Source organism: Odocoileus virginianus, chromosome 13, assembly GCF_023699985.2.
Source record: "Odocoileus virginianus isolate 20LAN1187 ecotype Illinois chromosome 13, Ovbor_1.2, whole genome shotgun sequence".
In the NCBI taxonomy this organism is placed as follows: domain Eukaryota; kingdom Metazoa; phylum Chordata; class Mammalia; order Artiodactyla; family Cervidae; genus Odocoileus; species Odocoileus virginianus.
Window position 1 is genome coordinate 36492818 of NC_069686.1, and position 17206 is coordinate 36510023.

Sequence of the window (17206 nt, forward strand, 5' to 3'; positions counted from 1 at the left end):
TTGTCACTGCTACTCTCTCAACTTGTCCCACCCTCCCCCTCCCCCACCGTGTCCACACGCCCATTCTCTAAGTCTATGTCTCTACTCCTGCCCTGGAACTAGGTTCATCTGTACAATTTTTCTAAGTTCTACATAAATGTGTTAATATACAATATTTATTTTTCTCTTTCTGACTTACTTCACTCTGTATGACAGGTTCTAGTGTCCTTTGACAGAGGAATGGATAAAGAGACTGTGGTACATATATACAAGGGAGTATTGCTCAGCCATAAAAAGGAATGCATTTGAGTCGATTGAACTAAGATGGATAAACCTAGAGCTTGTTATACAGAATGAAGTCAGAAAGAGAAAAAACAAATACCACGTATTAACACGTGTACATGGAATCTAGAAAAATGGTACTGATGAGTCTATTTGCAGGGTAGGAATGAAGATGGAGATGTAGAGAATGTACTTGTGGACACAGCAGGGGAAGGAAAGGGGGGGATGAAAACTCCTCTAGCTTAATTACCTCTTTCTATTACCTTTGTATACTGATCAACATGTGATTTTTCCTGTCGGAATACTTTCAGTTATGACTAATGAAAGACCCAAGTAAAAGCGTCCTGTAAAACAGGGGGTTTATTACCTCCTATAAATAGACTTCTTGAGTATGGGCACTTTCTAAGTTTGGTTGATTTTGTAGCTTAATAATATCCAGGAGCTGGGTGCTTTTGTCTTTCTTCTCTAACTTGGCTGTGTTTTACTGGTGGTCTCGATATGGCTGAGGTAGATCCAGGTAGTACATGCAGACATGAAGACCAACTTCATGAACCTGCACTCAATACATCTCCTGAAGCTCCAGGTTTGGAAGAATCTCCTCTGTGTGGGCCAATGCTCTCTGGTCTCCATCTGGAGATTATTAATGATTTTACTTTGAATTTCTGTTTGGTAAGTGAAGTTCAATAGGACAAAGGAATATGCATCAAGGGCTTGAAGCCTTAACTCATACACAGTCTTACTTCACAACCTGGACTGGGCAAGTTCTAGACCACCTGCTCCCTGACCCCTGCCCAACCCTTTACTGCCATCTTTTGCCTCTAGCGGGGGTGTAGAGGTGGGTGTGGGGAGGGTCAGGGTAATGTGTGCTCTGCATGCTGAGTTGCAGGGCAAGTCTTCCAGGTGCCTATGAGGGTCCCAAGCCTAAATACCTAATACTACCCACCATGACCGTGGAGAGAGAGACAGCTGAATAAAGGAAGATCTTCACATTTTACGTTTTTACTGGGTCCCACACATTATATGGATTTCTGTAGTGGCTCAGAGGTAAAGAATCCACTTGCAATGCAGGAGATGCAGGAAACATAAATTCGATCCCTGGGTCAGTAAGATCCCCTGGAGAAGGAAATGGTAACTCACTCCAGCATTCTTGCTGGGAAAGTCCCATGGACACAGGAGCCTGACAGGGTACAGTCTGTGGGGTCACAAAGAGACAGACAGGACTGAGTGACTGCACATTTACATGCATGCACACACACAAATTATATAACTTTCTCTTGTGCAGAGTTCCAGCAAAGGAAACAAAGTTTCTGTTGCATCTCTTCTCTCTATCAATGAGTCTTTTTCAGATACTCCTGGTAGATTTTATTTCTACATAGCCCAAATTTAGAGGCCGTGTCCATGCTTTAGGCAATCACTGGCCAGAGACAGAGACTACCCTGAATGGCATATATCAATAGAGATTCACCTTTGGGCTAGAGATAACTCCTACTAGAGATAACTCCTATCCCTGAACCCATGGCTGCTCCAGACATCAGAACAAAGTCAGAGTCCCAATATGGGACTGAGGTGAAGTGGGAGTTAGGTTCAAGGTAAAAAGCCAATAGTGGCTGTCACACTCTTTTCTCCCTGATTCACCTCCATTTTCATTGCATCGTATCAGCTATAGAGGCTATGGGATCCTCAGAAATAATTGAAGCCTATGCTTTGTTAGTTATTTTAGCAGTGGGAACTTTTCTTCAAATGGAATTACAACATCAGAAGGCAAGAAGAATAAAAGGAAGCTTCTTTAGTTGAAAAAGATGGATATTGTTTGGGTCCCAATCAGTCAGTTCAGTTCAGTTCAGTCACTCAGTCACGTCTGACTCTTTGTGGCCCCATGAACTGCAGCACTCCAGGCCTCCCTGTCCATCACCAACTCCCGGAGCTTACTCAAACTCATATCCATTGAGTCGGTGATGCTATCCAACCATCTCATCCTCTGTCGTCCCCTTCTCCTCCTGCCTTCAATCTTTCCCAGCATCAGGGTCTTTTCAAATGAGTAAGTTCTTTGCACCAGGTGGCCAAAGTATTGGAGTTTCAGCTTCAGCATCTGTCCTTCCAATGAAAATTCAGGACTGATTTCTTTTAGGATGAACTGGTTGGATCTCCTTGCAGTCCAAGGGACTCTCAAGAGTCTTCTCCAACACCACAGTTCAAAAGCACCAAATCTTCAGCACTCAGCTTTCTTTATAGTCCATCTCTCACATACATACATGACTACTGGAAAAACCATAGATTTGACTAGACAGACCTTTGTTGGCAAAGTAATGTCTCTGCTTTTTAATATGCTGTCTAGGTTGGTCATAACTTTTCTTCCAAGGAGCAGGTGTCTTTTAATTTCATGGCTGCAGTCACCATCTGCTGTAATTTTGGAGCCCCCCAAGATAAAGTCTTTCACTGTTTCCATTGTTTCTCCATTTATTTGCCACGAAGTAATAGGACCAGATGTCATGATCTTAGTTTTCTGAATGTTGTTATAAGCCAACTTTTTCACTCTCCTTTCACTTTCAAGAGGCCCTGTAGTTCTTCGCTTTCTGCCATAAGTGTGGTGTCATCTGCATATCTGAGATTATTGATATTTCTCCTGACAATCTTGATTCCAGCTTGTGCTTCATCCAGCCCAGCATTTTGCATGATGTACTCTGCATATAAGTTAAATAAGCAGGGTGACAATATACAGCCATGCTATATTCCTTTCATAATTTGGAACCAGTTTGTTGTTCCATGCCCTGTTCTAACTGTTGCTTCTTGACTGGCATACAGATTTCTCAGGAGGCACATCAGGTGATCTGGTATTCCCATCTCTTGAAGAATTTTCCACAGTTTGTTGTGATCCACACAGTCAAAGGCTTTGGCATAGTCAATAAAGCAGAACTGGAACCCTCTTGCTTTTTCAATGATCCAACAGATGTTGGCAATTTGATCTCTGGCTCCTCTGCCTTTTCTAAATCCAGCTTGAACCTCTGGAAGTTCACAGTTCACATACTGTTGAAGCCTGGCTTGGAGAATATTGAGCATTACTTTGCTACTGTGTGAAATGAGTGCAATTGTGCAGTAGTTTGAGCATTCTTTGGCATTGCCTTTCTTTGGGATTGGAATGAAAACTGACCTTTTCCAGTCCTGTGGCCACTGCTGAGTTTTCCAAATTTGCTGGCATATTCAGTGCAGCACTTTCATAGCATCATCTTTTAGGATTTGAAATAGCTCAACTGGAATTCCATCACATCCACTAGCTTTGTTTGTAGTGATGCTTCCTAAGGCCCACTTGTCTCCACATTCCAGGATGTCTGGCTCTAGTTTGGTGATCACACCTTGTGATTATCTGGGTCATGAGGATCTTTTTTGTATAGCTCTTCTGTGTATTTTTACCACCTCATCTTAATATCTTCTGCTTCTGTTAGGTCCATACCCAACCAATCAGGAAACCTAATTATCCCCAATGAAAGTCTATCAAACCAATCCAAGGGTATCTGCTTAAGTGTTGTGCTCTGAAAAATGTTTCTGTGCTATTTGACTTTATTTTTTTAAGTTTCATATTTTTAAAAATATCCTCAGAGTTGATGTTTGGTAAGACACGTGCACTGCAGCTTACTTAGTTTTCTAACCGGAGTGCCACATTTTTTTTTCCTCTTTCAAGACATATAAAGCAAACTAACCCATCAGAAGTGATATGAAAAACAATTAATGTTTTTACAGTTTAATTCTTGCTTTTATCTAGGTCTTAGCATCTTACAAAACCTTCTGATATTTTGGCTCCTGTACTTAATTTCTAAAACACCAAAAGCACATTAAAGTCCCTAAATGCTTGGGATTGGATGACTGGCTTTACTGGCAGAATGTTACTGGATAAGAAACTGAGTTGGAACTTAACTTGTTTTCTTTCCACATCAAACTCTCAGCTGCTGGGCAGGGAGATATTACATCTTTCTTTAATCGTTGTCCCAGGGGATTTTTATGCCAGTCATTCAGTACCAACTACCCAGGTACACTCCCACAGAGGTCCAAACACAACCAGCTGAGAATATCCAGAGAGGAGAGCCAAGCCTGGCTGTACAGTTGGGCTTAAGAGAAAACATTTGGTGACCTGGAAGGGCCTCAACAGAGAGTGTCCTGACCCCTCCACATTCTGTTCACCACTCCAGCATGGAACAAATTCATACACCACCAGCCTCATCCCAAAAATACACACTGGAACCCACAAACTGCACTCCTGTGTCCACTCAGTTAGAGACTGTGTCAATTGCTTCCCAGGAATTCTGAAAATGAAGAGCAGAGTCTGAGGTTTTCACCACAAAGTCTCCACCAGGATTAACACAGCTGCCTGAGAAAGACAGGGACTCAGACGGGTGAAACTCTTGCCACACATTTCCCTGAGTGCAGGAGAGGGAAGCACCAACTGCTCACGCACACTGCAGCATCTTTCCAGCCTTTCTGTGATTCTCAGAATAGGGCTGTAGTTCAGCTAGACCTGGGGCACCGAGGCTGGAAATATTTTTACACTGATTGTCAGGATTTCTTAGCTTTGCTCTAATCTTAGGTCAATGGCAGCAACTAGCCGAGGTCAGTTACCTAGGAGGAGTGTGCCAAGAGGACGAGGCAAGCAATAGGTTAATGATAATAAAAAAGGAAAGGAAATCCAAACCTTAAAAATAATGTTTGAAATATCTTCATTTTTAGAATAGGATGGAAAACAAGAATTGCACTTGGACCTGCCATTTCTAGGCTGTCAAGCTGGCTCCATCATTTTGAATGGTATCAGATTATGGTGGAGATACATGACTTATCTAAAATCATAGCGTAACAACACAAAAGCACACTTGTGAAAGTACTTAGTAGACTAGGAAGATGAGTTTCTTATTCAGTCCAAACTCCTCATTTCCAGAGTCACACTGAAACTCAGAGAGGTTGAGTGAATTGCCCTGAGTCAAGTGACTGCAGTCTCCTGCTCTCAGTCCAGTTGCTATGAAGCACATGGCCCAGAGCAGATTCTTCTTGCATTAGTAACTTTGCCAAATACATTACTGTGCATGTAATATAAGTAGTTACTATCTGTCTGGAAATCAACGTCATTCACTACATTAGGCCATGGATGGGACCTCTTTGAAATGGACATTTTCCTGTAGCTTGGATCATTTAGGTGATTTTGGAACTCATAGATTTGCATAAACACACAAAAAGTGTATTATGCATCTCCTGTGTCCAGTCAGAATCAGCTGACGTTTTCTTCTAAGACCAGAGGGACCAGAGCAGCCACAAACTGGTGATGAACAGATGACCCAGAGCTGGGGGAAGCTTGTGAGTGTTGCCTGTAAAAACTAGGCACATGTCATCATCCTTCCCAGGCACTCTGGACTATGCCAGTGTCATGGCAGTGTCATGGTCATCTTGGCCCCCAGCCATCAGGTGTGGGGTGACAAGTCTAGGAAGCAACCACAGCTTGAACGGAGGGGATGAGTCACGGAGAAACTAAAGTCTGGTGCAATTTCTTTGTTAACAGTGAGGAAAATAATATTAGGGCAGTGGGGAATAATTTCTAATCAAGAAAGGGGACTATGTGATGGAGGAGTACATCTTTGATTTTTGTAATATCTAAAAAATATGAGGTCATTTGGCCCCTAGTTTTGCTGCTACCTGGTATAAACCTGTTTGAGTTGAATTCAAGCATCTTTTTGACTTGCTAAATCTTGGCTGTGACATGCAATTGAATCAGTCCTGCCAGCCATGGGGTTTTACTACCAAGGAGTCAGCACATTGTTTCACTGAAGGGTCAGACAGTGACTATTTTAGGCTTTGGGGCTGTATGGTTTCAGCACTATTAAACCTTGACATTGTAGTATGAAAATAGTGATGGTCAATTTGTAAAGAAATGGGCATTGCTGTGTTCATGGGGCCATAGTTTTATCAGTCTCTGTTCTAATAGTTCTGAAATTCCTGGAGTTACTATAGAGGGTGAGAGGGCAGATCTTAATGCATTCTGGGAAGTGTTTAACCTGGAAGAGAACCACAGAAGGATGGAGAAGAGGGTTGAGTTTTATGCTCATCCTAGCCATCTTTAGGTCTCTGGAGAGAGGGAGATTTGGAAAGTCCTGGTCACTGAGGATCCAGTAGAAATGTCCCAGATACTCTGTGTGAGTTGGTTAAATGGATTCTCTCACCACAATTTGCAAGTTCTTTTCACTAAAGATAGTAGATGTCATTTGAAGAGAGTTTCATCTACTAATTCCATCCTGCTGCCATCTTGAAAAACATTGAACCTCCTTTGACATGGTTTTATAGATGCCAATGAACATATATTTTGAGCCTATACCTCAGAGTGTGGTTAAATATAATTTTGGCCAGTGTAATGTAACTCTCAGGCATAGAGACAAATGGCCTGAATGATGAGCTCATGCTCTTGTGTGTGTATTTGTGTGTGTGTGTGCATTTGTGTAACAGAAAATAATATCATCTGACTAAAGAGAAGGCTTGGTGCCAGATGCCATTCTGGCTGAGACAAGTGCACAAGTTAACAACCTAACTTCAGCCTCCAATTCCTCCTCCCCTAAGAATTTATGAAAAGACAGAAAGGGCTGTTTAGCTTCAGAGAATGGGATACAGCGCTGACATGTATGTTCCCCAGTGTTCAGATCGAAGCAGGTGCAGCCCAATGTCAGTGACAGTTCTGCTCCTGCCCTGCGCCAGTGCATCCCAGAAGTCAGAGGAGGCAACTCTGTGGGACTTCCAGGATGTGGGGACTGGACAGGAGGGGGAGAAAAGCAGGCATTACAGAACCCTAGGAGACGTCTTCTGGAGGCCGAAGCTTTCTGAGCTGCTCCAGCGGCACAGGGAGAGCCCACGTCCATCAGTGATAAACTTACCCAGTTTTCCTCTTACTTAAAACTTAGGAAAAATAAATGAGGTAATGGAGAAGAAGACTTTGATCTGTGCTGCAGAAGAAGAGCCCCAAATCTCAGGGACCCCAGTTTTCCATTTCTTCCAAATATTTGCCTATATAGCACAAAGTGAATTGTTCATCAAGTAATAGTATTTTTACATTACATACACATTATAGAACCTTTCAAACATACAAGAATATACAAAATATAAAAACCCGTCTATATTCACTATGCAAATCTATTGAGCACTAACATATCTACCATGCTTGTTTCATTTTTTAAAAGAAATATGTGCTTATGTGCTATTTACTCAGTCATGTCCGACTCTTTGTGATCCCATGGACTGTAGCTCACCAGGCTCCTCTGTCCCTGGGATTCTCCAGGCAAGAAGAATACTGGAGTGGGTTGCCATTCCCTTCTTCAGGGGATCTTCCTGTCCCAGGGACTGAACCCTGGTCTCCTGCATTGCAGGCAGACCATCTGAGCTACAAGGGAAGCCCAAATAAATATTACAGACACAATTAGAGCCCTGCATAACACTCTTTCTCTCTTTTCCCCTGCTGTGTTCACAGTGGTTAACTCCAGTAATTCCTGAGTTTGTTATGTATCCTTTTGTACTATTATACATACATAGTATATATTAGTAATCTGTAGGCATATTTGGTATGTTTTTGCTTTTAATGAAAATTATACCATGATATCTATTTTCAACCTACTTTTCTGCACATTATGTTTTAAGAAAATTTCTATAGTGGTACATAGAACCCTAATTCATATATTTTAATTGTTGTATAGTATTCTGTTTTGTATACACAATTAAACTGGAAAATGGACATTCATTCAATATAAAAAAAAAATTTGAGTGTCCCCTGTGCTTCATATTATTTTACCTTCTGAGAATCTAGAAGTGAATAAAATATACAGTGTCCTACCCTCATGGAATTGACATCTAGCAGTGGAGATTGTCAGGAGAAATATCAACAACCTAAAGCATCTGTCTGCAATGTGGGAGACCCAGGTTTGATCCCTGGGTCAGGAGGATCCCCTGTAGGAGGAAATGGCAACCCACTACAGTACTCTTGCCTGGAAAATTCCATGGACGGAGGATCCTGGTGGGCTACAGTCCATGGGGTCACAGAGTTGGGCATAACTGACTTCATTTTCTCTCTTTCTAAGAGGAGAGTGAAAAAGCTGGCTTAACACTCAATATTCAAAAAACACCGGATCCATCCCGGAACATGCTGGACTTTTAAAAATTTCACCAAATCTGCTTGCCTTTGCGTTTTCCTAGTTATTGGTTACTTGGAAAATGTTTTCATATATTTGTTGGCCAGTAAGTTTTCCTCCTCTGTGATTCACATCCTTTCTTCATTTTTCTACTAGGCTATTCATTCTTCTTATTTATCTATTGAACTACTTTTTTTTCATCAGTACTAATCTTTTGGCAGTTGTGTACAGGTATCATATCCCAGCCTGTTGCTTGTCTTCTAACTTTATTTGTACTTTTTGTTCTACAGACATTAGACAAAAGTAGACATTTTAAGACATGGCAATATTTTCCCTTACAGTTCACACATTTTTGTCTTAAGACTCCTATTTTGAGGCCATACAGTATATAGTTTCCTATATTTTTTAAAATTTATTTTTAATTCCAGGATAATTGCTTTACAGTATTGCATTGGTTTCTGCCAAACATCAAAATGAATTAGCCATAAGTATACATATGTCCCCTCCCTCTTAAACCTCCCTCCCACCTCCTTCCCTATCCTATCCCCCTAGGTTGTTGAGTTCCTTGAGTCATACAGTGAATTCCCATTGGCTACCTATTTTACATACAGTAATGTGTATTTCCATGTTAGTCTCTCCATGCATCCCACCCTTTCCTTCCTCTGCCCCTCCACCACATCTGAAAGTCTGTTCTCTATGTCTGTGCTTGTTATACAAAGTGAAGTAAGTCAGAAAGAGAAAAACAAGTATCATACACTAATGCATATATATATGGAATCTAGAAAGATGGTACTGATGAAATTCTTTGCAGGGCAACAATGGAGTTTCCTGTATATTTTAATACAAGTTTTCCTGTTCGCATGGCAGTCTGAACTTTACCTGTTGTTGATTTCCTTGAAACCACATTAGTGATTTTTATTTTATTGTTATTTAAATTTTATTGTGACTGTCTATCCATGTATTGAATGGTCCTTCAGGCCACTGGCCTACAGACACCTTCATAAACACACCATCCTTCCTTTTGCAATACATACTCCTGTACTAAAGAAGAAGGGGGCTGAGAGCGATATTTACATGTCACTGTGAGGGTCCCTGATGGCCTGTGAGTCGGCTCTAGAGCTGCCCAACACAACCATAGGGGGAAATTTGAGAATCTCTCCTTGTGCATTTATGTGGCAATTAAACTTCGGAGAAAACTTTTTGACGGAAGACCTGTTTAAAACTATAAGTGAATTAGTCATGCCAAGGATCACGTGCTATTATCTTGAGCTCCAGCCTTCAGAATAAATCACAGCCAAGGTACAGACCATAGCCAACCATCAAATTTCAAATATCCTAGGATTGAGAAGTGTAATTAGTTGACCTACAATAAACACACTTTATCACTTAGGGGTATTTCGCTCTGCTTCCTGCAAACTGTGAGACATGTGCATTATAAACCTCATACATTATTAAAGCAGTTTGTTTTCTTAAAAAAAAATAATAATGACTTGGCAGAATAATATTGGAATCAAACCAAAAATTCAACCTTCTGGACTTTAGAATGGCACAGATCCATACCAAGTTTCAAGAAAAAAAAATAACAATTCTCAGCTATTTTAATTAAGGACCAAAACAATCAGCAATTTGAAGAAAAACTTCACAAATAGCCTCACGATAGAGATTTCTGTTAATGGAAATACCATGGAAATTCTAACAAAGAAAAAGAGACTGGAATCTACCCTTTACTGGACATTTAGTATCAGTTAGTCATCATATAAAGCACTCCTACATACGCTGTGCCATTTAAAACTTACCACGGCCTTTAAAACATTATTAAAATCCCATTTCAAGGGTGAGAAAATGAGATTTAAAAACCTTGATAAACTTGTCCGAGATGCAGAGTCGGTAAATCGTAGGTCAGAGATTCTGACTCAGATCTGCATTGACCAATGTCTTTGCTCATCCATTTTCTACCATGGCTTCTGGTTCTAGCACTTGGATGTGTTGGCTCCAAGAATCATTCAAAGACCATATTAATTTTAGGACCAGGGGTCAAGCTATAGCTCAAGACTGAATGTGTGTGACACCCCCAAGGATGTCCTAAGTCTGCTCTGGAATACACCCAACCGATGGTTGACCCCAGCACCACCCAGCCTCTGACATCCACACAATCTTTACCCAGAATTGTGGGATCCTATTATTGGGTGATCTCTAAGCTGCGTCAGTGGGATTCCACTCCACACTACAAATCCCATGATCCCTCCAAAATCTCTAAAACCGGATATACACTGAGATGTAGGATGTTTGGATTTTAGAGAGATAATACACTATGCTATCAATCATTGCAGAACACCTACAGATAGGAGGCAGCAACTCATAACCTTGTAATTATATGGACATTTCTGCTGTGAAACAATGGCTATTCAGACTAAATAAGAAAAACAAGATAATTATCAGACCTGTCAGTTCAGGTAAGACTTCATTGCTAAATGAGTTGGAAATACTTTTGGGTTTAGAGCTTTGGGGATTTCAGAATGCAGATAATAGACTGTACACCCGTTTAAAAAAAAAAACAACAACTGAATGCTTCTGGAAATCTGTAGTTACTATTTGCAGGGGAGCAGAAGAGTCAGTATGACTTGAACTCTGAATAGTTCAATACTTCTCTGTTGACAGAACTGTTTTTATACATTATTTCATCTTAGAGCAACGATCTGAGAGATTTTTATTCTATTTTATTGACAAGGCTGCTCAAGCTCAGAGAGCTTGAGAAACTTGCAGATCACTTCGCCAGGAAATAGTAAGACTACACTTACATTCTTTGACCTCTATAGGAGATTTGCTAAAATCTGCAGATCTTACTTCCAATTTTACCCTTTCCTACCGTGGGACCTTATAAGCCACTTGAGCAGGAAAAACTCAGCCCTCCTGTGTTTCTCCTTTACTTTCACACAACTACCACACTCACAGCATCATCTGTGGTATCAGATGTGTGAGGGGTTTTTCACACACCAATCAATTCTGTGACACAGCTGGGCTTCCCACAGTTTCACTGAAATCAGACACTTTCCATCTAGAGAGTGTCATATCCCACAGGTTAAAGGTTCAGTCCTACAAGACTGCACCCCCACCCATCCACGTCAAATGCCAATCCTAAATCCAGGTTGTTACCTGTGTTTCTGATCAACTGGCCATAAATCTGAGGTTCTTATAACCCCCTTTGTGGTTGTAGTGGTGGTGGTTTAGTCACTAAATCGTGTCTGACTCTTGTGACCCCATGGACTGTGGCCTGCCAGGCTCCTCTGTCCAGGGGATTCTCCAGGCCAGACTCCTGGAGTGGCTTGCCATTTCCTTCTCCAGGGGATCTTCCAGACCCAGGGATTGAACCCGGGTCTCCTGCATTGCAGGCAGATTCTTTACCGACTGAGCTATGAGGGAAAACCAATCCCTTTCATGGGTTCATTTAAATTCCTAGAGCATCTCATAGAACTCAGGAGCAGTTACTGTTTACCACTTTGTTATAAAAGGATATGACAGGGACTTCCCTGCTGGTCTAGTGGCTAAAACGCTGTGCTCCTAATGCAGGGGCCCAGGTTAGGGGCCCTGGTCAGGGAACTAGATCCCACATGCCACAACTGAAGATCCTGTGTGCTGCAACTAAGACCTGGTGCAGCCTAATTAGTTAATTATTTTTTTAAAGTATATGATAAAGGATACAGCTGAACATCCAGATGGAAAAGATGCTTAGGGCAAGGTACATATGGGAAAGAAAACAGAACTCCCATGCTTTCTCTGACAGTACCACTCTCACACTCCTCTACTTGTTCTCCAGCCCCAGAAACTTTCCAACCCCCATACTTTGGGGATTTTTAAGGAGGGTCATCATGTAGTCATGCTGCTGCTGCTAAGTCACTTCAGTTGTGTCTGACTCTGTGCAACCCCATGGACAGCAGCCCGCCAGGCTCTTCTGTCCACAGGATTCTCTAGGCAAGAATACTGGAGTGGGTTGCCATGTCCTTCTCCCATGTAGTCATAATCGATCATTAACTCTATTTCCAGCCCCTCTCCATTAGAGGTTGGGGGATGAGACTGAAAATTACAATCTAAGCATGACTTTGTGACCAGTCCCCATCAAAAAGCCATCCAGTGGACATGTCAGTTCAGTCACTTAGTCATGTCTGACCCTTTGCGACCCCATGGACTGCAGCACGCCAGGCTTACCTGTCCAACAGCAGCTCCTAGAGCTTGCTCAAACTCATGTCCATTGAGTCAGTGATGCCATCCGACCATATCATCCTCACTTGTCCCCTTCTTTTCCTGTCTTCAATCTTTCCCAGCACCAGAGTCTTTTCCAATGAGTCAGTTCTTCACATCAGTTGGCCGAAGTATTGGAATTTCAGCTTCGCCATCAGTCCTTCCAATGAATATTCAGGACTGAATTCCTTTAGGATGGACTGGTTGGATCTCCTTGCAGTCCGAGGGACTCTCAAGAGTCTTCTCCAACACCACAGTTCAAAAGCATCAATTCTTCTGTGCTCAGCTTTCTTTCTAGTCCCACTCTCACATCCATACATGACTACTGGAAAAACCATAGTTTTGACTAGACAAGCCTTTGTGGGCAAGGTAATGTCTCTACTTTTTAATATGCAGTCTAGGTTGGTCATAACTTTTCTTCCAAGGAGCAAACATCTTTTAATTTCATGGCTGCAGTCACCATCTGTACTGATTTTGAAGCCCAAGAAAAATAAAGCCTGTCATGATTTCCATTGTTTCCCCATCTATTTGCCATGAAGTGATGGGATGGGATGCCATGATCTTAGTTTTCTGAATGTTTAGTTTTAAGCCAGCTTTTTCACTCTCTTTCACTTTCATCAAGAGGGTCTTCAGTTCCTCTTCACTTTCTGCCATTAAGGGTGGTATCATCTGCATATCTGAGGTTATTGATATTTCTTCGAGCAATCATGATTCCAGCTTGTGCTTCATCCAGTCCAGCATTTCTCATGATGTACTCTGCATATAAGTTAAATAAGCAAGGTGACAATATACAGCCTTGACATACTCCTTACCCAATTTGGAAACAGTCTGTTGTTCCATATCCTGTTCTAACTGTTGCTTCTTGACCAGCATACAAATTTCTCAGGAGGCAGGTAAGGCGATTTGGTATTTCCATCTCTTGAAGAATTTTCCACAGTTTGTTGTGATCTACTCAGTCAAAGGCTTTGGCATAATCAATGAAGCAGAAGTGGATGTTTTTCTGGAATTCTCTTGCTTTTTCTATGATCCAATGGACATGTACATATTCACACTGCTATATTTAAAATGGGCAACCCACAAGAACCTACTGTATAGCACAGGGAACTCTGCTCAATGTTATGTGGCAGCCTGGATGGAAGGGGAGTTTGGGGGAGAATGGATACATTCTCTATTCACCTGAAACTATCACAACATTGTTTATTAATTGGCTATCAGTTCAGTTCAGCTGCTCAGTCATGTCTGAGTCTTTGAGACCCCATGAATTGCAGCATGCCAGGCCTCCCTGTCCATCACCAACTCCCAGAGTTTACTCAAACTCATGCCCATCAAGTCGGTGATGCCATCCAGCCATCTCATCCTCTGTTGTCCCCTTCTCCTCCTGCCCCCAATCCCTCCCAGCATCAGGGTCTTTTCCAATGAGTCAACTCTTCACATGAGATGGCCTAAGTATTGGAGTTTCAGCTTCAGCATCAGTCCTTCCAGTGAACACCCAGGACTGATCTCCTTTAGGATGGACTGGCTGGATCTCCTTGTAGTCTAAGGGACTCTCAAGAGTCTTCTCCAACACCATATTTCAAAAACATCAATTTTTCGGCGCTCAGCTTTCTTCACAGTCCAGCTCTCACATCCATACATGACCACTGGAAAAACCATAGCCCTGACCAGATGGACCTTTGTTGGCAAAGTAATGCGTCTGCTATTTAATATGCTATCTAGGTTGGTCATAACTTTCCTTCCAAGGAGTAAGCATCTTTTAATTTCATGGCTGCAATCACCATCTGCAGTGATTTTGGAGCCCCAAAAAATAAAGTCTGACACAGTTTCCACTGTCTTCCCATCTATTTCCCATGAAGTGATGGGACCAGATGCCATGATCTTAGTTTTCTGAATGTTGAGCTTTAAGCCAATCCTTTCACTCTCCTCTTTCACTTTCAACAAGAGACTTTTTAGTTCATCTTCACTTCCTGCTATACCCCAATACAAAATAAAAAGCTAAAAAAAAAAAAAAAAAAACAAGCCATCTAGGAGCTTACCCAAAGTCACCTCTTTAGAACAAAAGACACTCCTGTCCCCAAGGAAATTCCAAGGGATTTAGGAGCTCAGAGTTAGGAACCAGATCAAAAACCAAATGTTGAACTAAAGAAGCTCTTAGTGCTCTTATCACTTCAGAAATTACAAGGGTTTTAGAAGCTCTGTGCCAGGAACAGGGACAGAGACTAATATAAATACATTTTTCTATCATCTCATGCCATACAACTTTGTGAAACTTTGGTTTCCTTGTCTATAACCTGGGAACAAATATCTTTTGTGCCTAATTCAAAAGGTTGTAGTGAGAAGCAGATTATAGTGTGCTATGCAAATGTAAGATCTTATTATTACTGTACAGCTGCATCTGTTTGGCTCAAAACCTGCGTGGGGCTCTGTTGGTACAGAGAGTGTAGTCTGTGACTCCCTGGGGAGCTCATCAGGACTTGCAGGATGGCCAGAAGGGGACCTGCCCTCTCCTGCTGAGCCTAAGCCCATGGACACAGCTGCACAGCTCTCATTTTTAAAATTTTCAGCTGATTTCTGAGCACATTCCATTCTCATGATGTGCAGATTTTAAAGGACATCTGCCTTCATGCATGCTGGAAGAAATAAATTGGAACCTCTTTTTCAGTCTTTGGACCTCACAATATGTAATTCAGGTGATAAAAATATATATATTACATGTTTTATGGTACATTTCTGTGTAAAACAGAAATACATATTTGGGTGGAGGTTACCTTTCTTTTCATTGCAGTCCCCAGGACCTAACTAAAAAAGCTTCAGTGCCAAAATCTGCTTCATGAACAAAATCTTTAAAAGTGTGTCCAGAAAAATATAATAAAGAACATTATTATGCCGAGGATTCAGTTGAGATGCAGACCAAACCAATTCCCTCTTACTTAGTTTCATAGTTTATGACTTGCACTATAACATCACAGGATAAACTGGGCAAGACTCCATTTTCTCAACACTGGTATGATGGAAATGTTATACTACATTTGTTATTTACTTCCTTCTAATTTTACACACATACCAAGCCCTACATAAATATCAATTAAATACAACATATATGTATATATCTATTGCACTTATACATGTATATATGTGTCTGATATATACACACATTCTACCAGTGGATTCAGTAAATATATATTACCTCATGTGAATTAGCTGCTTATGTGAGGCACTGGGTATAGAAAGTGAATATAACCTAGTCCCTAACCCCTAGCAGATGGACATTCATGGAAATGAGTGATTTGCTTAATGTAATATAAGAACATTAAATTTTATTTTGCAGTTTTATTGACAGTTCGTTGAAATTCCATAGGAGAATAAATCTGCACAATTAGATGTAAATCTCCTAGAATTTAGGACTATAGAGATACTACTTTGTATGTGTATTTGAACACATAAGATATTGCTTTGTACATAGTAAATGCTTAATTTATATTTCACTGATCAATATTGTTTGATTTTAAAAATCTATTTAAAAATAATGAAAGATGTCATTTAGAAGTGACCAAATTTTGATTTTCTTGCTACAGTGATTTCTATACAGGACCAAACTAAATTAATGTTTTTAAAATCCAGATTGTGCAGACATTGTGTTGTCTTTTCATTTGTTAATATCTCCTTAAATTCCAGAAAATAACAATTAGCACTAAATCACTTAGATAAAAGTATAAATAAAAAGAAAGAAAGGAAATGCATTAAAAATACATTTGTGATTTTAAAATGATTAGTTCATTTCTTAGCTAGCACTCTCACATTTCAAGCCAGTCCTTTTGTTTTTAGAACTAGATATAAGAAGCCATATTTCTATTGCTTTTTGAAATTCTGATAGAAGATAAGATAGGAGCAGAGCTTGAAATTCTTTTTAAAATATGAATGAAGAGTTGTCTGTGAATTTTAGCAGACCTTGGGTAACGGAAATTTTAGCAAACCTTGGCTGTGATGCCTGAGACAGGAGAGGCCAGAAATGTACCCTAGATGAAATGATAGGAAGAGAAATTCTTCTCGAAAGTGCTCAGTTAGTGGCCTTGACTTTTCTCAGCATCATGTGTTGGTAGGGTTGTGTTTAAGTACAGAGACAAAGTTGTCACCATTAATTTCTGTTTATGAGACATTCCGAAGATATTGTAGTATAAAAATAATAAACCAACATTGTTATTTTCAGGTATGTGAGCTGCAAAGCTGACACTTTAGCCTTCTGGCCATTTTTCAAGACATTACCTAATACATTACCTCATAATGATGACTAGAGGAAAACATTTTCAAAAGCACAGTCATAAAGTTCTTCGATAAAGCCCACTTTGGGTTTTGTAGCAAAGCCTAGACGTGGATCCCTTCTGTAAAGGAGTTAAGAGATACAGAATGTCTCTGCCCATGCATAACAGCATCATTCATGCCCTTCAAGACTCTCAATTTTATTTTGGGACATAAATCCTAACAGGTACACCATGTGACCAAATTCTGCCTCAGGGAGGAAGGAGCCTAGTGAGAGGCTGTGGTCGAGAGAACACCGTCACCTCTGTCTCTTT